Source organism: Struthio camelus, chromosome Z, assembly GCF_040807025.1.
Source record: "Struthio camelus isolate bStrCam1 chromosome Z, bStrCam1.hap1, whole genome shotgun sequence".
In the NCBI taxonomy this organism is placed as follows: domain Eukaryota; kingdom Metazoa; phylum Chordata; class Aves; order Struthioniformes; family Struthionidae; genus Struthio; species Struthio camelus.
Genome location: NC_090982.1, coordinates 72,659,464 through 72,672,237, shown reverse-complemented (window position 1 = coordinate 72,672,237; position 12,774 = coordinate 72,659,464). Strand labels below are relative to the sequence as shown.

Sequence of the window (12,774 nt, the reverse complement as noted above, 5' to 3'; positions counted from 1 at the left end):
CTAGCCATAATCACTCATACACCTGTGACTCAGGAGGCCTCCCTCTTCTCCCTCTTCTCCCTCTTCTCCCTCTTCTCCCTCTTCTCCCTCTTCTCCCTCTTCTCCCTCTTCTCCCCAAAACAAATGTGTTTCGAAGAGGTGTCCAGATTGAAAAATGGTTTAGTGAAATAGACAAAATCCGTCATTATTTCCAGGTTAGGAGGGATCACAAAAGATTGGCTGAGGAACCTGGACAGGTTCCATCAGCTGCATTAGCATGACATTGAAATTCTGCCTCTGGCACTGTCCTGTTTCAGAGTAAACATGCAAAGTCCTGTTTGGTTTGTGGTCAGCAAAGATCCCAACAGTGCTTTTTCATGGAGCGAGGTGATAACTGTGGTGGCGAAACTAAGCTTCTGACAGTATAGTTTCCCCTTTGGCCTTAACTGCTACCAATAAAACTTTGCAAATGTAACTACTAAACTGGAAGGCTAGTTTTTGTCGGCTACTAAGAGCTTTTGCTCTCCCTGAGGTTTATTGCAAAATGAAAATGTTCTCTTTGTCTCTGGCATCAACTCAGGTTTGTAAACTTTGTTAACCAAAGAAATACTGAGTTCAGATTCCAAAATACTTGTAACGTAGTTGTTGACTTTTGGGTACATAGGGCCAATGCTCTCACTCAGTGCAGTTTTGTCCTGAAAGTTCTGGATGATCCTTGTACACATTTTCTTGTTTATTCCCTTTTCTGTCAGAGGGCTCTTTCCTGGAAAGCTAAATGGGAGCACAGTTTCCAAATTGTGCTGAAGGTGATTGTTCTCTTTTGCTGTAAGAACATTCAGTGGGACAGATTGCAGAAGTTCTGCACGTTACTGATTTTTAGCACTGCCTATGGAAATATTTGAGTTACTGGAGAAGGTGTGTGAATGGGGTGCATACCTAGAGAGGGAGTTTGGCAGGTAGGAAGTGAGCGTGCGGTTTACCTAGGAGTTTCTGCCTGTAGGGCAAATGGAAAGGGGTGGTAGCTGGAAGGGGCTGAGACCGCAAATACTTGCCAGTAGTATTCTTCTGACCTTCACCCATTCTCCTTGGCACATCTTGCCAGCCTGTCTTCCAGCCTGTCTCTTTTGCCTGGACATCACAGCTTCTTTCTTCCTTTAAAGATGACCTTGGCTGCGCATGTGCTGAAAGTTGGAGCCACAGGTGAGCTCCCAATGAACAGCCTAGTTCTTTGTCTTGGCTGGATTCCCAATCCAGGTGCTGGGTTATCTTATCTTTTATTTGTTTTGTTTTCTTGTCTGTGTGGGGATGGGAGGGACAGAAGGCAGTGTCAAATTATAAGGGCTAGTTTACAGAGACTTTGAAGATGTTTTGTGCTGAGAAATAATGTTTTGTTTGTGCAGCATTAACCACTTTGCATTCCCTTTCCACCGTAACAGCTCTAATATAATTACTTTGCACCATGGGCTATTTAAATGAGTTCTGTATATTCAAGTACACTTTTTAACCTGCTAAATGGATCCTATGAAGAAAGTTAATGCTATTTGTATTTAATTAAATATTTGCAAACTGGGCGGGAGTGAAGAGGGTACACAAAACATTACCTTTTATGTCCTGGCTAATCAAGAGTCACCTGGCATCTTCTTGAGGGATGATGAGTATTAGTTTCTGCTGCAGCCAATTGGCTGTAATAAAAGGGTTGAGTCCCAAAAAGGACACTCTCTACCTGAATATGGTGAAATTCTCTAATGTTAAAAAATGCCTAATTATGGGTACGGCCTTCCTTTTCTGACCGGTCCTTTTTATTTCTTGATAATGTCATCTTCAGAGGGTTCAGGGAGGAGGCTGAAAAGAGGTGAACACACATGGTGACGTTTATTCTGTCCGTTTTACCCCTCAAATGGCTCCATGGCTGTTTAACACCTGCCTAAAGATTTGATACTAAATATGGTGCTATGGAACACTTAAAGGCATTTCATTTCTTAAGAATTGTGGCATGCCTTTGACTTGCTTTTAATGAACGTTTATAGCCTTCCGTGTTGCCTACAGAGTTTTGCAAATGTGAATCCTAAAGGTTAATGCCCCAGAAAAAATAGAAAAGCTCGTTTTTAGCACAGTTTTAAGACAACCACATGAATTTTGAATGTCTGAAGTGGACTTGGCCATTTGAGTAACTTCTTAATACAATCCTATTCACTGTAGTTGGTGTATGAATGCCTCTGTTATTTAAATAAAGAGAGTAAAAACAGTATTGTTCTCGACATCTTTTTCAACCTGTGAGCAAACCGATTTCTTTACAAGTTTTGTTAGCTGCGTGTGTGTTGCTCTCTCTGTGGACGCTCCTTAGACCCCAAACCTAAAATGAGCTTTTTAAGCATAAACTGCTGTTACAAATCATTGGTGCTGTCTGAGAACGCATACATTTATCTGAAAAGAGCTCATTTCATGAGCAGTAAAGAGAGAGAGCCACAAGGCATACTTTAGCATGGAAATGTTGTACAGGATCTTGTTAGTTGCAGAAGGGACGGGAAGTTCTTACTAGTAGAACTGCTCTGTAGGACTGAGTCATACTTTTTATATACAAAAAAATGAGCTTTCATGTTAAAATAAACATCAGTTGTATTTGCTTGCAGGAATCTTCGTTAGATTTTCCTTTTGGGAGGATGCCCTCCTGATTGACAGGACATTATCCCAACCTTACCAAAGTACAGAAATTGCATTTCAAAGTTAAGCTGCTTTTAAAAAGTGAAGAAATCATCTTGTCCTCACTTTCCTACTGTTTCTTTAAACAACAGTTAAACCAGAGGACTCTCAAGGCTGCTTATCATTGAGGAAGATATGAACACTGAGCTGGAAAGCAATTTTGCCCTTTACAATTTATAGGCACCTTGACAGTGGCAATAAATAGCCTCTATTAAAAAGAAAGACTTGTGTTTAATTGATTGCAATGGATGTTTTTTGCTTGTTTTTAATTGTATTGCCTAAGCTTTTTTCCTCTCTAAGCACATTGATACTTTCATTTGCAACTTTTTTCATCTCTTAGTGCAAATGTTAACCACGTTCCAGGCCCATCTCATCTTACAAGAGAAAGGATCAGTGCCATTTATTTCCTTGTCACGTATGGCTTATACTGTGTTTTACTGGACGCCTGCACCTAAAAAGAAATCCTTCTTCTACTGATAACCGAAAATACAGATTTCGGTTCTTAATGTACAGAACATGTCATCATTGGTAGCTAGCTATTGGGCCCCTGTCTGACATACGGATCATGGCACTCCTTCTCTCCTTTAGGGATTTGAGTTGAATGTAGCTACGGTGATATTTCTGTGTGTAACTTTTGTGCTTTATAGTCATTGAAATATCACAAGAGCAACCTTTTGAAAACTACAGTTGACTTAAACTATATTTCTGATGGCTTTATCTATTGGAGGAGGCATTTGGAGAAGGGAGAGGAAGGAGTTCCTGAGAAGGAGAAGAATGACTCATCAGAAATGTTTGTCCTCTTTTCTTTCCTGCATATTTCCATCACAAACTGGAGTGACTGATGGCTGTCTGAGTAGGCTTGAGGATGTGAGATAAGCCTCAGAAGCTGAAATATTTTGCAGCTTTTAGCCTCCTGCCTTTGCTACATTTAAAAAGTTTTCATTTGTACGTTTTAAATCTGCTACAGGTTGGCAAATCTTAATAACTGTGAAGAATGTTTGTCTGGCATACACTAATTCTCCGTTTTATGACATCCTGCTTTTTTTTTTTTTTAGGGGAAGGAAAAAGAAGAGAAAATGAACAAATAGCTTTTTGTCTCATTTCTGAAATCACTTACGTGCATGTGTACATCCCACACTGGATGATGATGATGAACTCCCTAAAAATAATACTTGCGCTCCATTAAGAAATGTGTTGCACTGCACTTAATGAAACAGCGCTTAGTTTTGCTAACATCGTATTGGAGCAATACAAAGGTTGTTTTAACACACAAATGAATTCCCAGAACTCTTACTTTGTAAATAAAATCTGTTTCCAGTGAGCTCTAATTGATAATGGCAGTTAATGTAATACCTGCTGGCTAGGCCTGGCCTTTGCTAAAAGAGTTCTTTGAGACTTGGTTATTGATTGCTACAATCAGTTCAGGAAAAAAAAAATACGTTGATTTGACTTTGGTTTTCTGTATCTATTTATTTTAGTTGATGGAGTGAGTGAGACTAAAGTCTCAAAGACCTTTTCTACCTTTTTGTTGGTAAAACATTTGATAGTTTTTATTTTGTATATGATTATGGCCCCAGGAATTACCATTATATGAATGTTAAACTATTGCATTTTTCTGTCCAGGTCGACCCTACAAAAAATGGAGTTTAGTCACAAGGCTGAGATGTCTCTTGGTTAATAACTTCCTGCATTAGAGGGAAGCATTTCCCTTTGTGGTTTTAGCAGTCATCCGTACTTTATACATGCATGGTACTGTACAGACATCAAGTAATGAATCCTTGTCCTGTGAAGCAGACCTGAACCAGCTCTGCTGTTCCCTACGTAAGGGATGGGAGCTGTGCTTTGATCCTCTTACCTTCAGTATTGCCTTAGAAGTCAGAGGTCTGGTTTGATTGCTGTTATCAGGGAATGGATGATGTTAGGCATAAATCCTCCAGTGGTGACACTCTTCTCATTTTTCTCTTCCCTCTCTCTCTCTCTGTACAAATATATTTCAGTAGTTGGTTTCTTAATACTGAGTTACTGAGTTGCTTACTGTTGAACAGTAAAAAGCTTTAAAGGGAAACCTCTTTTTGTTTTACCTTGTTTATGTGTTTTTACTTGAAAAATGCCCTTATCATGAATTGATACATCTTGCCTACACCTTGCACTATCACTATGTGAATATGCAATCGAAGATAAATTTTGTCACAAATAACCTAAAAAATGATAGTGACTAGAAGAATTAGTGAAAAAAGAATTAATCGTTAATTATGATTTAATTATTCTTATGTCTTTGCTGCCTGGTGGTGTTTGTTTTTTACTTCTCATTCAATTTTTGTGTCATTTTTCTGCCGTGTGGCACAGTTTTATCTGACAGTACATCAACAAGGGAAAGAAATACACTATGGTGAAATAGAAAAAATAGTCAGAAGAGTTAACGGGAGATTTTAATTGGATGCAGCTGTGAAACAATTTTAAGTAACAGTTTTCACTGAAGTGGATTCTGATTTTACTGTCTCTTTAAAAAGAGCTTGTTGGCACTCTGTTGGAGGCCCTTTTTTACTCTGTGCATCCCTGCTTTACTTTGGTGTGACAATCCTACTCTGTCTTTTGTTGCAGGTTCATCGGTTAGTTGAGTCCTTGATCTGAACTGGACACAGGAGTAGAGTGGTTCAAAATTTGTAGCTCAGCATACACTCAGGTAGTGACTACTGCAAACAGTGGAGGTGATGCAATTGTAAATGTTCTAAGGGACAAAGAGTGCAATTAAACAACTCAGCCTGCAGCCAGTCCATTAAAAATTAAACATTTCTGCAGTATAGTAGAGATACCTTATCCTGATGCTCGTACTTAGAAAACAGGCAGAAGAAATTTCACAACCCATTTTTATTTTACCAACATCCATCACTCTGTAAAAATAATCATTATTAAGCACTTTTTTCCCCAGCTGTTGTTACAGACTAGTGTATTAGTCCCAGCTTTTGGTGAGAAATGTGGTTAATAAAAAATCCCCTCCTTTATGGAAAGTACTTCAAAAATAATAGAAAATGAAAACTCTTTTGTAGCTCTTTTGAGCATTGTATATCATACTGAAGAGAGTTGTAAACGTAAGGATTTTTATAGAGTGTTAAAAGGCCTTATTTTCATTCTCTGTTAAGTTCTGTAGATTCTCTGCTATTTTTAGGATACCCTATTATGCTTCTGTAGACCTCCATGTTTTTGATCTTTGTAAATAGTTTCTGTTTATTGGTGAGACTGCATCTCTGCTGAAAATGGCTCAACTGCTAGTGTGATGGATAGACAGTTTTCAAATCTGATACAGAAACATGCATTTTTCTCAAGCTGTTAAGAATGATTTTGTCACCTCTGTACTGTCTTTCACCATCACTTCATTAGAAGCCCCTGTTGACAGCAATGCGTGGTTGTGCTAATGTTAAGCAGGGCCAGGCAATACTATTCAGTCATGCCCTGCCCTAGTGTAAATATGCCTCTTGGCTAGTCAGGAATATTTTTAACGAGTGCTTTTGCTGACTACTAGGTCTTGGTTTTCATCCTTTTATCCTTGTTCCCCACCCCCCTTCATTCTAAGCAGTCCCTTTGATTCAGGAGGACAGACAAATCCATTCACTCCACATATGTCATATATTTATCTTATTTTCATAGTCTCTTTATTCAACAACTTCTGCAGCATTATTTAGTCTTCAGAGGACTTTTTGGCAGGAACTACTTCCTTCATAGTGTTTTCCCTCCATAGAGCTTATTGCAGTTATGAAGAGGTCAGTATTGATGTTGGTGATATTATTATTAATGTTTATTTTACAGTCTTAAATAAAGTGTCCTCCAAAGTAATCCTACAGGTCTCTGCTAACAATGGGAATGCCATACATAACTCATGCTTCCCAGCCTGGTGCCATATGTACAGAATTTCTTATACATATTTATTCCATCTATTTGGTGTACTAGTTCACTTTATGGTTTCAGTAGTGTTAGTGTGACCTGTTTTTAAAACATTTTTCCGTCTGCAGGGCAGGCAGTCTAATGCTGGCCAGAGGAATCTAGCCCAAGGCTAATTTTGTGCCACAGAGATCCAGAACACTGTAGAGCTGGAGCCTCATTTTGTGCTTGTGCTTTTACATTACTGCATGACTTCCACTTAAAATTAGCCCTTCTGTGTTTGCTGAAAAGAAAGAAAAAACATGACATGCAGGAGAAATGCCTCCTCTTTTGTGGCTGCTATCTTGCAATGAGTCAGCATGGGGCTATGTTGTCCAATGTGCCTATGCACATAGGAAGCTATTATCGCGGAAGGTCTAGCTTGAAGGAGAAAAACCTGTTCCCTATAATTCCAAAAATGTTTAGTTCTGCAGCCAACGTAATAATCTTGATCCATTTCTGCCTGAGAGCATCCTTAGACAATGTATTTTGGGGAGCCACTGGATTATTGGGAGCAAGGACTGGGAGGGAGAAGGCATGGCAACAGCATTTCTCCTGTCACACCACAGCTCCCTAAGTATGGCATGAAGTTCCCTCTGAAATTAGTGTCTCCAGCAGTTGGAAATGGCTGTCTGGTTGCCTGGACCATGGAGCTAAATACCAGTCAATTAAGCCTGCCTGGGACTGTTCCCTGGCACAGAGACCAGCTGGTGCAGAATGGCCCACCTCCTTACTTTTAAACTGCCTTTGCTCACATTGTGAAATTGTGCCTCAGAATCGTTTTAGCTGAGCTGCTTGACTCAAGCCAATAGTCTGCCAGGAATCATGCTAACAGTTTAACTTCAGAGATAATTGAATTTCAGGGGGACTGGATAAATGCTATTCCAGGGGCAAAGTGCCTAGGAATGTTCCCGTGCATTGTTTAATTTGCTAGTATAGACCCAGTCCAGATGGTGAGATGTGATACTAGCCCTTCTGCTCCTCCTTTGCCTTTAAATACCAAGACCAAGTATGCCTTCAGCAAGTGGGCTGTCTAGACTTGGACAGGCCTGTGACATTTTGAGTAAAAAGTAGCAATCACCATGAGTCTAGTAGTGGAGGAAGGGTTTTGACTCAGTGAAGGTCTAGTTTGAATAGCGGAGGATGGCATTTTAATTTCCGTTTCTCTTACTTAGCAAATGCTTTTCTACAATTTTGTGGAGCTGTTTGAGGGTGCCTGGCTCAATTCTTAAAGAAAATGAGTAACAGTGATTAAGCCTGGAGGCATGGGCAGAACTCTGTGTTGCTGAGATGCTGTTTGAGGGGTGCAATGCTTTCTTACAATCAGCAAGAGATGGAATGGGTATGGTTAGTCCATGTGACAATGCACACCATTTAATACTGAGAAATTGTTCTGCAAGTCTTTTCTGAATCATCACTAGTGATTTTATCTTTGGGGCACAGACCTGGAACAGAGTCATCTATGTGGGTGGGGATGCAGATTTCAGATGAGCACTGTCAGAGTGTACATAGAAGACGTGAATTTGTAATCAGAAATGAAGTAATTGGAGTATATTTGCCTAATGTGCTTATTAATGCTGTGTGTGGCCCTCCCTTTTATTCAGATTTCTTTTACATTGTTTTTCAAAAGCTTGCTCTCAGAACTATTTCTGTATGAAATCTAGGTCCAGCTGTCCTTGATACGTTTTTTTGAATAAAATTCAAAAATGAAATTGGCTATCATGCCCTTTCCTTTTGCAAACGTGCAGGTTGTGGAAATTAAATAGGTAAGTCTACAGATTTCCAATGGCATCTTAAGAGCCAATAGTTGAACCTCGAGATAGATTTCATTTCCTAGTATCTGTAAGAAGGCATCAAAAGAAAATTAACTTTGTGTATGTACTGCAAATATTTATATTGTATTTATTTAACTCAATGTTCAGTGACTCCACCGATGACCTGCAAGGAAAAGGAAGACTTTTTTCCCTCCAGTGACACATAATTTGGCTTCTAAAATTTTTTACTCTCACCTAAACCTAGAGGTTGGCCACAGCTAGATAGCATTGTATAAAATGCAGTGCAAAAACTTCTGGGTGGCTGCTTAGTTCATCTTGTTTATGTACTTCATATTAGGGTCAAATTGATGGGGAGGACTATTAGAGGAGAAGGAGTTGGCTTCCATTGTAGGTTGCCCAGAGAGGTAGTGGAGATATTCGAAACCCATCTGGATGCGATCCTGGGAAATATGCTCTAGAGGACCCTGCTTGAGCAGGGAGGTTGGACTAGATGATCTCCAGACGTCCCTTCCAACCTAAACCGTTCTGTGATTCTGTAACATCTTGTGATCATCTGGGCATTTTCAGGCAGTAACTAATTTCACTGAATTTTCACCCCATTTTTGCAGTTCCTTAAGACACTGTTAATGCTTTTGATCTCATGTACACTCTTCCTGTTGTTTTTGAGACTTGAGGTCTTTTGCAGCTGAGTTTATAAGTTAAAAATTCCAAGTTTATAAAACCCTCCCCAGATTCATTTTGCAGCAACCACTAATATCCTACACTGCAAATATTTTTCTGTAATGCTGAGGCATAGTCAGTGTGCTTTTAAAATGTATTTCCATTTACATAAGACTTGTAAGAATGTGATTATGATCCAAAAAGTTCCCATTTCTTATAATAGTAACCTAGAAACTTTAAGGATCACCTGCAGTTCAGTAAGAAAGATAGCTGTATTATACAGCAGTTTGATAGTCAACAAGACTGTCGGTTTTAGTGACTTTCCAGTAGAGAAATCATCCCAAGGTTTTTATTTTCTTTGTGCTATATTATATTGTACAGTTGGTTTCTGGTAGACTCAAGGCACTCAAAAGTCTTTCTCAATAATATAATTGATCACTAAATGCTACGATTGAGGCTTAGCAAGGTCTATTTTCATAGAACCTCTTATTTGATAACAATATGCTTTGAATCCTGTATATACTTTGGTACTGTGTGGTAGTTTTGGTACTCAGTGCAGTAACATGTACAGGTTGGTATACCTAGTGCTTGCATCACTTTAATTTTTGATGATCAGCACTGTATTGTTGAACAATATTTACCTCTAGAGTTTATAGATCGTAATTGGATGCAAAAGCTTATAAACATATACCAGCTTCCTCAGAAGATTTGAGAAGGCCCAATTTATATAAAAAATAAAATAGTACTCAAACTTTCCTGAGAAAAATCTCTGCTATTGGCTTTAATTGGCCAGGATTTCAGGATGTGAGCTTCTAGATTTATAACTGTTTTTCTGCATATGTATCAGGTCCAACTACCACAGATAGGATAGACTTAAGTGGCATTTGTGTGAGAAAACGTTTACCTGTGTTGAACTTAACAGGCTATTCCTTAAAGAATCATGGCTACCTTAAGTGTGAGCATGTGTTTAGCAGCATCGGCAGGTGGAGGGAAAATACCTGAAATCAAGTTTTGGAAGCAGACGTACAAAAGATCACTGGAAAATTAAGAAGGAGCCCTATTGGGACTCTCATTCCTATATGTCATAAGTAGGCCACTTACTATGGAAGCTGATTCTGAGGAAGTTTGATGCCTACTGTGGCATCTGAATTCAGGTGCTAGCTCTGCATACTATCCAGGGCTACCAGAACCTGTTGCCGTGTGCAGTCCGTAGACAGCAGAGGTCACCATACTGTAGCACAGATGGTGCAACTACTTAATTTTGATCCTAAATGGAGGATGGAGCAGTAATAAAATAATCATGCAGTCCTTGCTAGAGCTGTTCAGTTACGTCAGGACCAGTCCACATAGTATGATGATACATCTCTGCTTTCAGTAAGTTCAAGTTTTACAAAAGATAAATACAGGGTGTGAAAGCTTTGAATGTATTCGTATTGAAGATGTATACTTAACAATTCTCAGTTTATTAAATAGTTTTTTTTTATAACTTTGCAGAATTGTAAATTAAAGTTTTTTTGATTTGCTGTAAGTAGCAGTTCCTTTCTAAAGCTGGCGACAGCAAGTCATTTTCAAAGTAGGATGGCCTGAGTGAAAAGGACTATCTAGATAAAAGAAACTGATTTACATTAATATAATACTGAAATACTAGGATTTGCTGAGGGAAAGCAATGTGCCTGAAAATAATTGTGGCTGATATTAACTGGAGGATAATCATTTGCATCTCTGTGGATCCTTTTGAAACACCTGAAATACATGACCTCAGTAAAGAATAAATAGCAGGACGTTCTTCAAGATTTGGGCTGGAAGGAACAAGCTCAAGAATTTTAAGTATTCCTCCAGAAAGCCAGTTTTAGTTCTGTGGATATCAAACCTTTATCTCCAGAATCCTAAAAAAGATCCTTTCTTTCTGGCTAACTCTATACACAACTTTATGGAGCTAAAAGTTTATTCGTTCTTTGTCACGCCCTTCAGAGGATGCACCGGGGTTATATAATGCAGCGCAATCGTGAGACATTCTCCTCAGTAATATTATATACTCTTATTTTTAGTTAAACACTGTCTTAGGAAATCATGGATCCCCAATATTCGCAGTCAGAATAAAGCAAGTATCTTATATGACAGATACAGAAGAGCAAGAAAAGACCACCTTGATTCTCATACATTATGGCCTGATCCTGTTCCTATTAAATGGAAATTGAGACCCTTGATTTGTCTTATGCCTCTATGGCTGTTAGCTTCAGTCTTCCACTGAAAATAAAATGTAGCAGTATTAAAAGACTCTGTGAAAATTTAAATGTGCTCCAAGATTTTTTTTTTTTTGTGAAAAGATAGTGTCTTGATGAATAGGCAGCACTGAGCACCTTTTTAAAAATATTTTATTATGTACCAGTTCTGATTGTTTCCTAAGATAGAATTTGTACTTCTACCTGTGGTTTTAAGGGATTTTATAAGCAATCGAACTCCTTTACAAAAAAGGAAAAAAGTCGTACGCACACGTGACCAATTGACCTTGACATTTTTTTTCCTGGAGCAGAAGTGCAAGGAGTATGTTCATCTTTTATTAAGAAAAGTCAAGGCTTTTCTTTGTCTTTTGTAAGACCAAATTCTGTATCTGTTGATGCTTTGAAAGATCCAGGACATTTGTTTTTGGCAAATCCTGAGTGGTTTGTAATTTAGTATAATTACTGTGCTACCTCATGATCACAGATTCACGGAACGGTTGAGGTTGGAAGGGACCTTTGGAGATCATCCAGTCCAACTCCCCTGCTCAAGCAGGGTCCTCTAGAGCATATTTCCCAGGATCACATCCAGATGGGTTTTGAATATCTCCAGGGAAGGAGACTCCACTACCTCTCTGGGCAACCTCTGCCAATGCTTTGTCACCCTCAGAGTAAGGAAGTTTTTCCTCAGGTTCAGATGGAACTGCCTGTGGTTCAGTTTCTGCCCATTGCCTCTTGTCCTGTTGCTGGGCACCACGGAGAAGAGGCTGGCCTCATCGTCCCGACACCCCCCCTTCAGATACAGCCTGAGTGTATGATTTAGGGATGCTTCTATTAATCAGGTGTAAAAAGTATCAGCATGTGCAAATTGTAATATAGAGGTTAGATTTTTTTTAATGATTAGCAAGCATTATATTGCACAAGGGTGAGCTGATCTCCCTTATGTGTAGTTGATGGTAAGGAGACTTTTCTCTTAACTTTATTGACTTCATAGATTACTATTTTGTAAGTACTGACAGTACTGTTGAAGTTTATATTCCCTTTGGATTAATGCATACTCTGACTGTAGGAAAATATAGCTGGCCTTCAGTGGTTGTCGGTTCATAAATGTTCCATGTATTTGTACGTGCAATAATGAATGTTAAACGAATGGTTTTTAGTAAATGAGCTCTGGGATTTTTTTTCCGTTAGTGTCCAACCAAAGCCAGTAAAAATCCTTGCAAGACTCTCTGCTGATATTGATGATTTGGTTGAAGTTATATGTTACCAGTGGGAAAGACAAAGGAATAATTAGGAATAATCATTTATTTGAGAGGGGTAGGCCACATAGAGATGTAGAGCTGGAAAGAGGTGGCTCCAGAGACACAGCCTGTTGACTTTAAGTGATAATATCAATGTAGTAAGTCATGTATCTGTGTCAGATGCCCACAGTCCTGTTAAGATTTATGCACCTGCTTCTATTTCTTTTCTGAGTGAAGACACTGATTTCACCGTGACTGCTGAGTTAAGCAACCGGTCAGGACACC

The 12,774-nt window shown here is 38.9% G+C and overlaps 1 protein-coding gene across 4 annotated transcripts in view; it reads left to right on the top strand.

Moving 5' to 3' along the window:
- The window catches only part of LOC104140574 (growth hormone receptor), a 192,853-nt gene that overhangs the window by 73,003 nt on the left and 107,076 nt on the right, over positions 1-12,774 (top strand). The gene's annotated exons all lie outside the window — the stretch shown is intronic.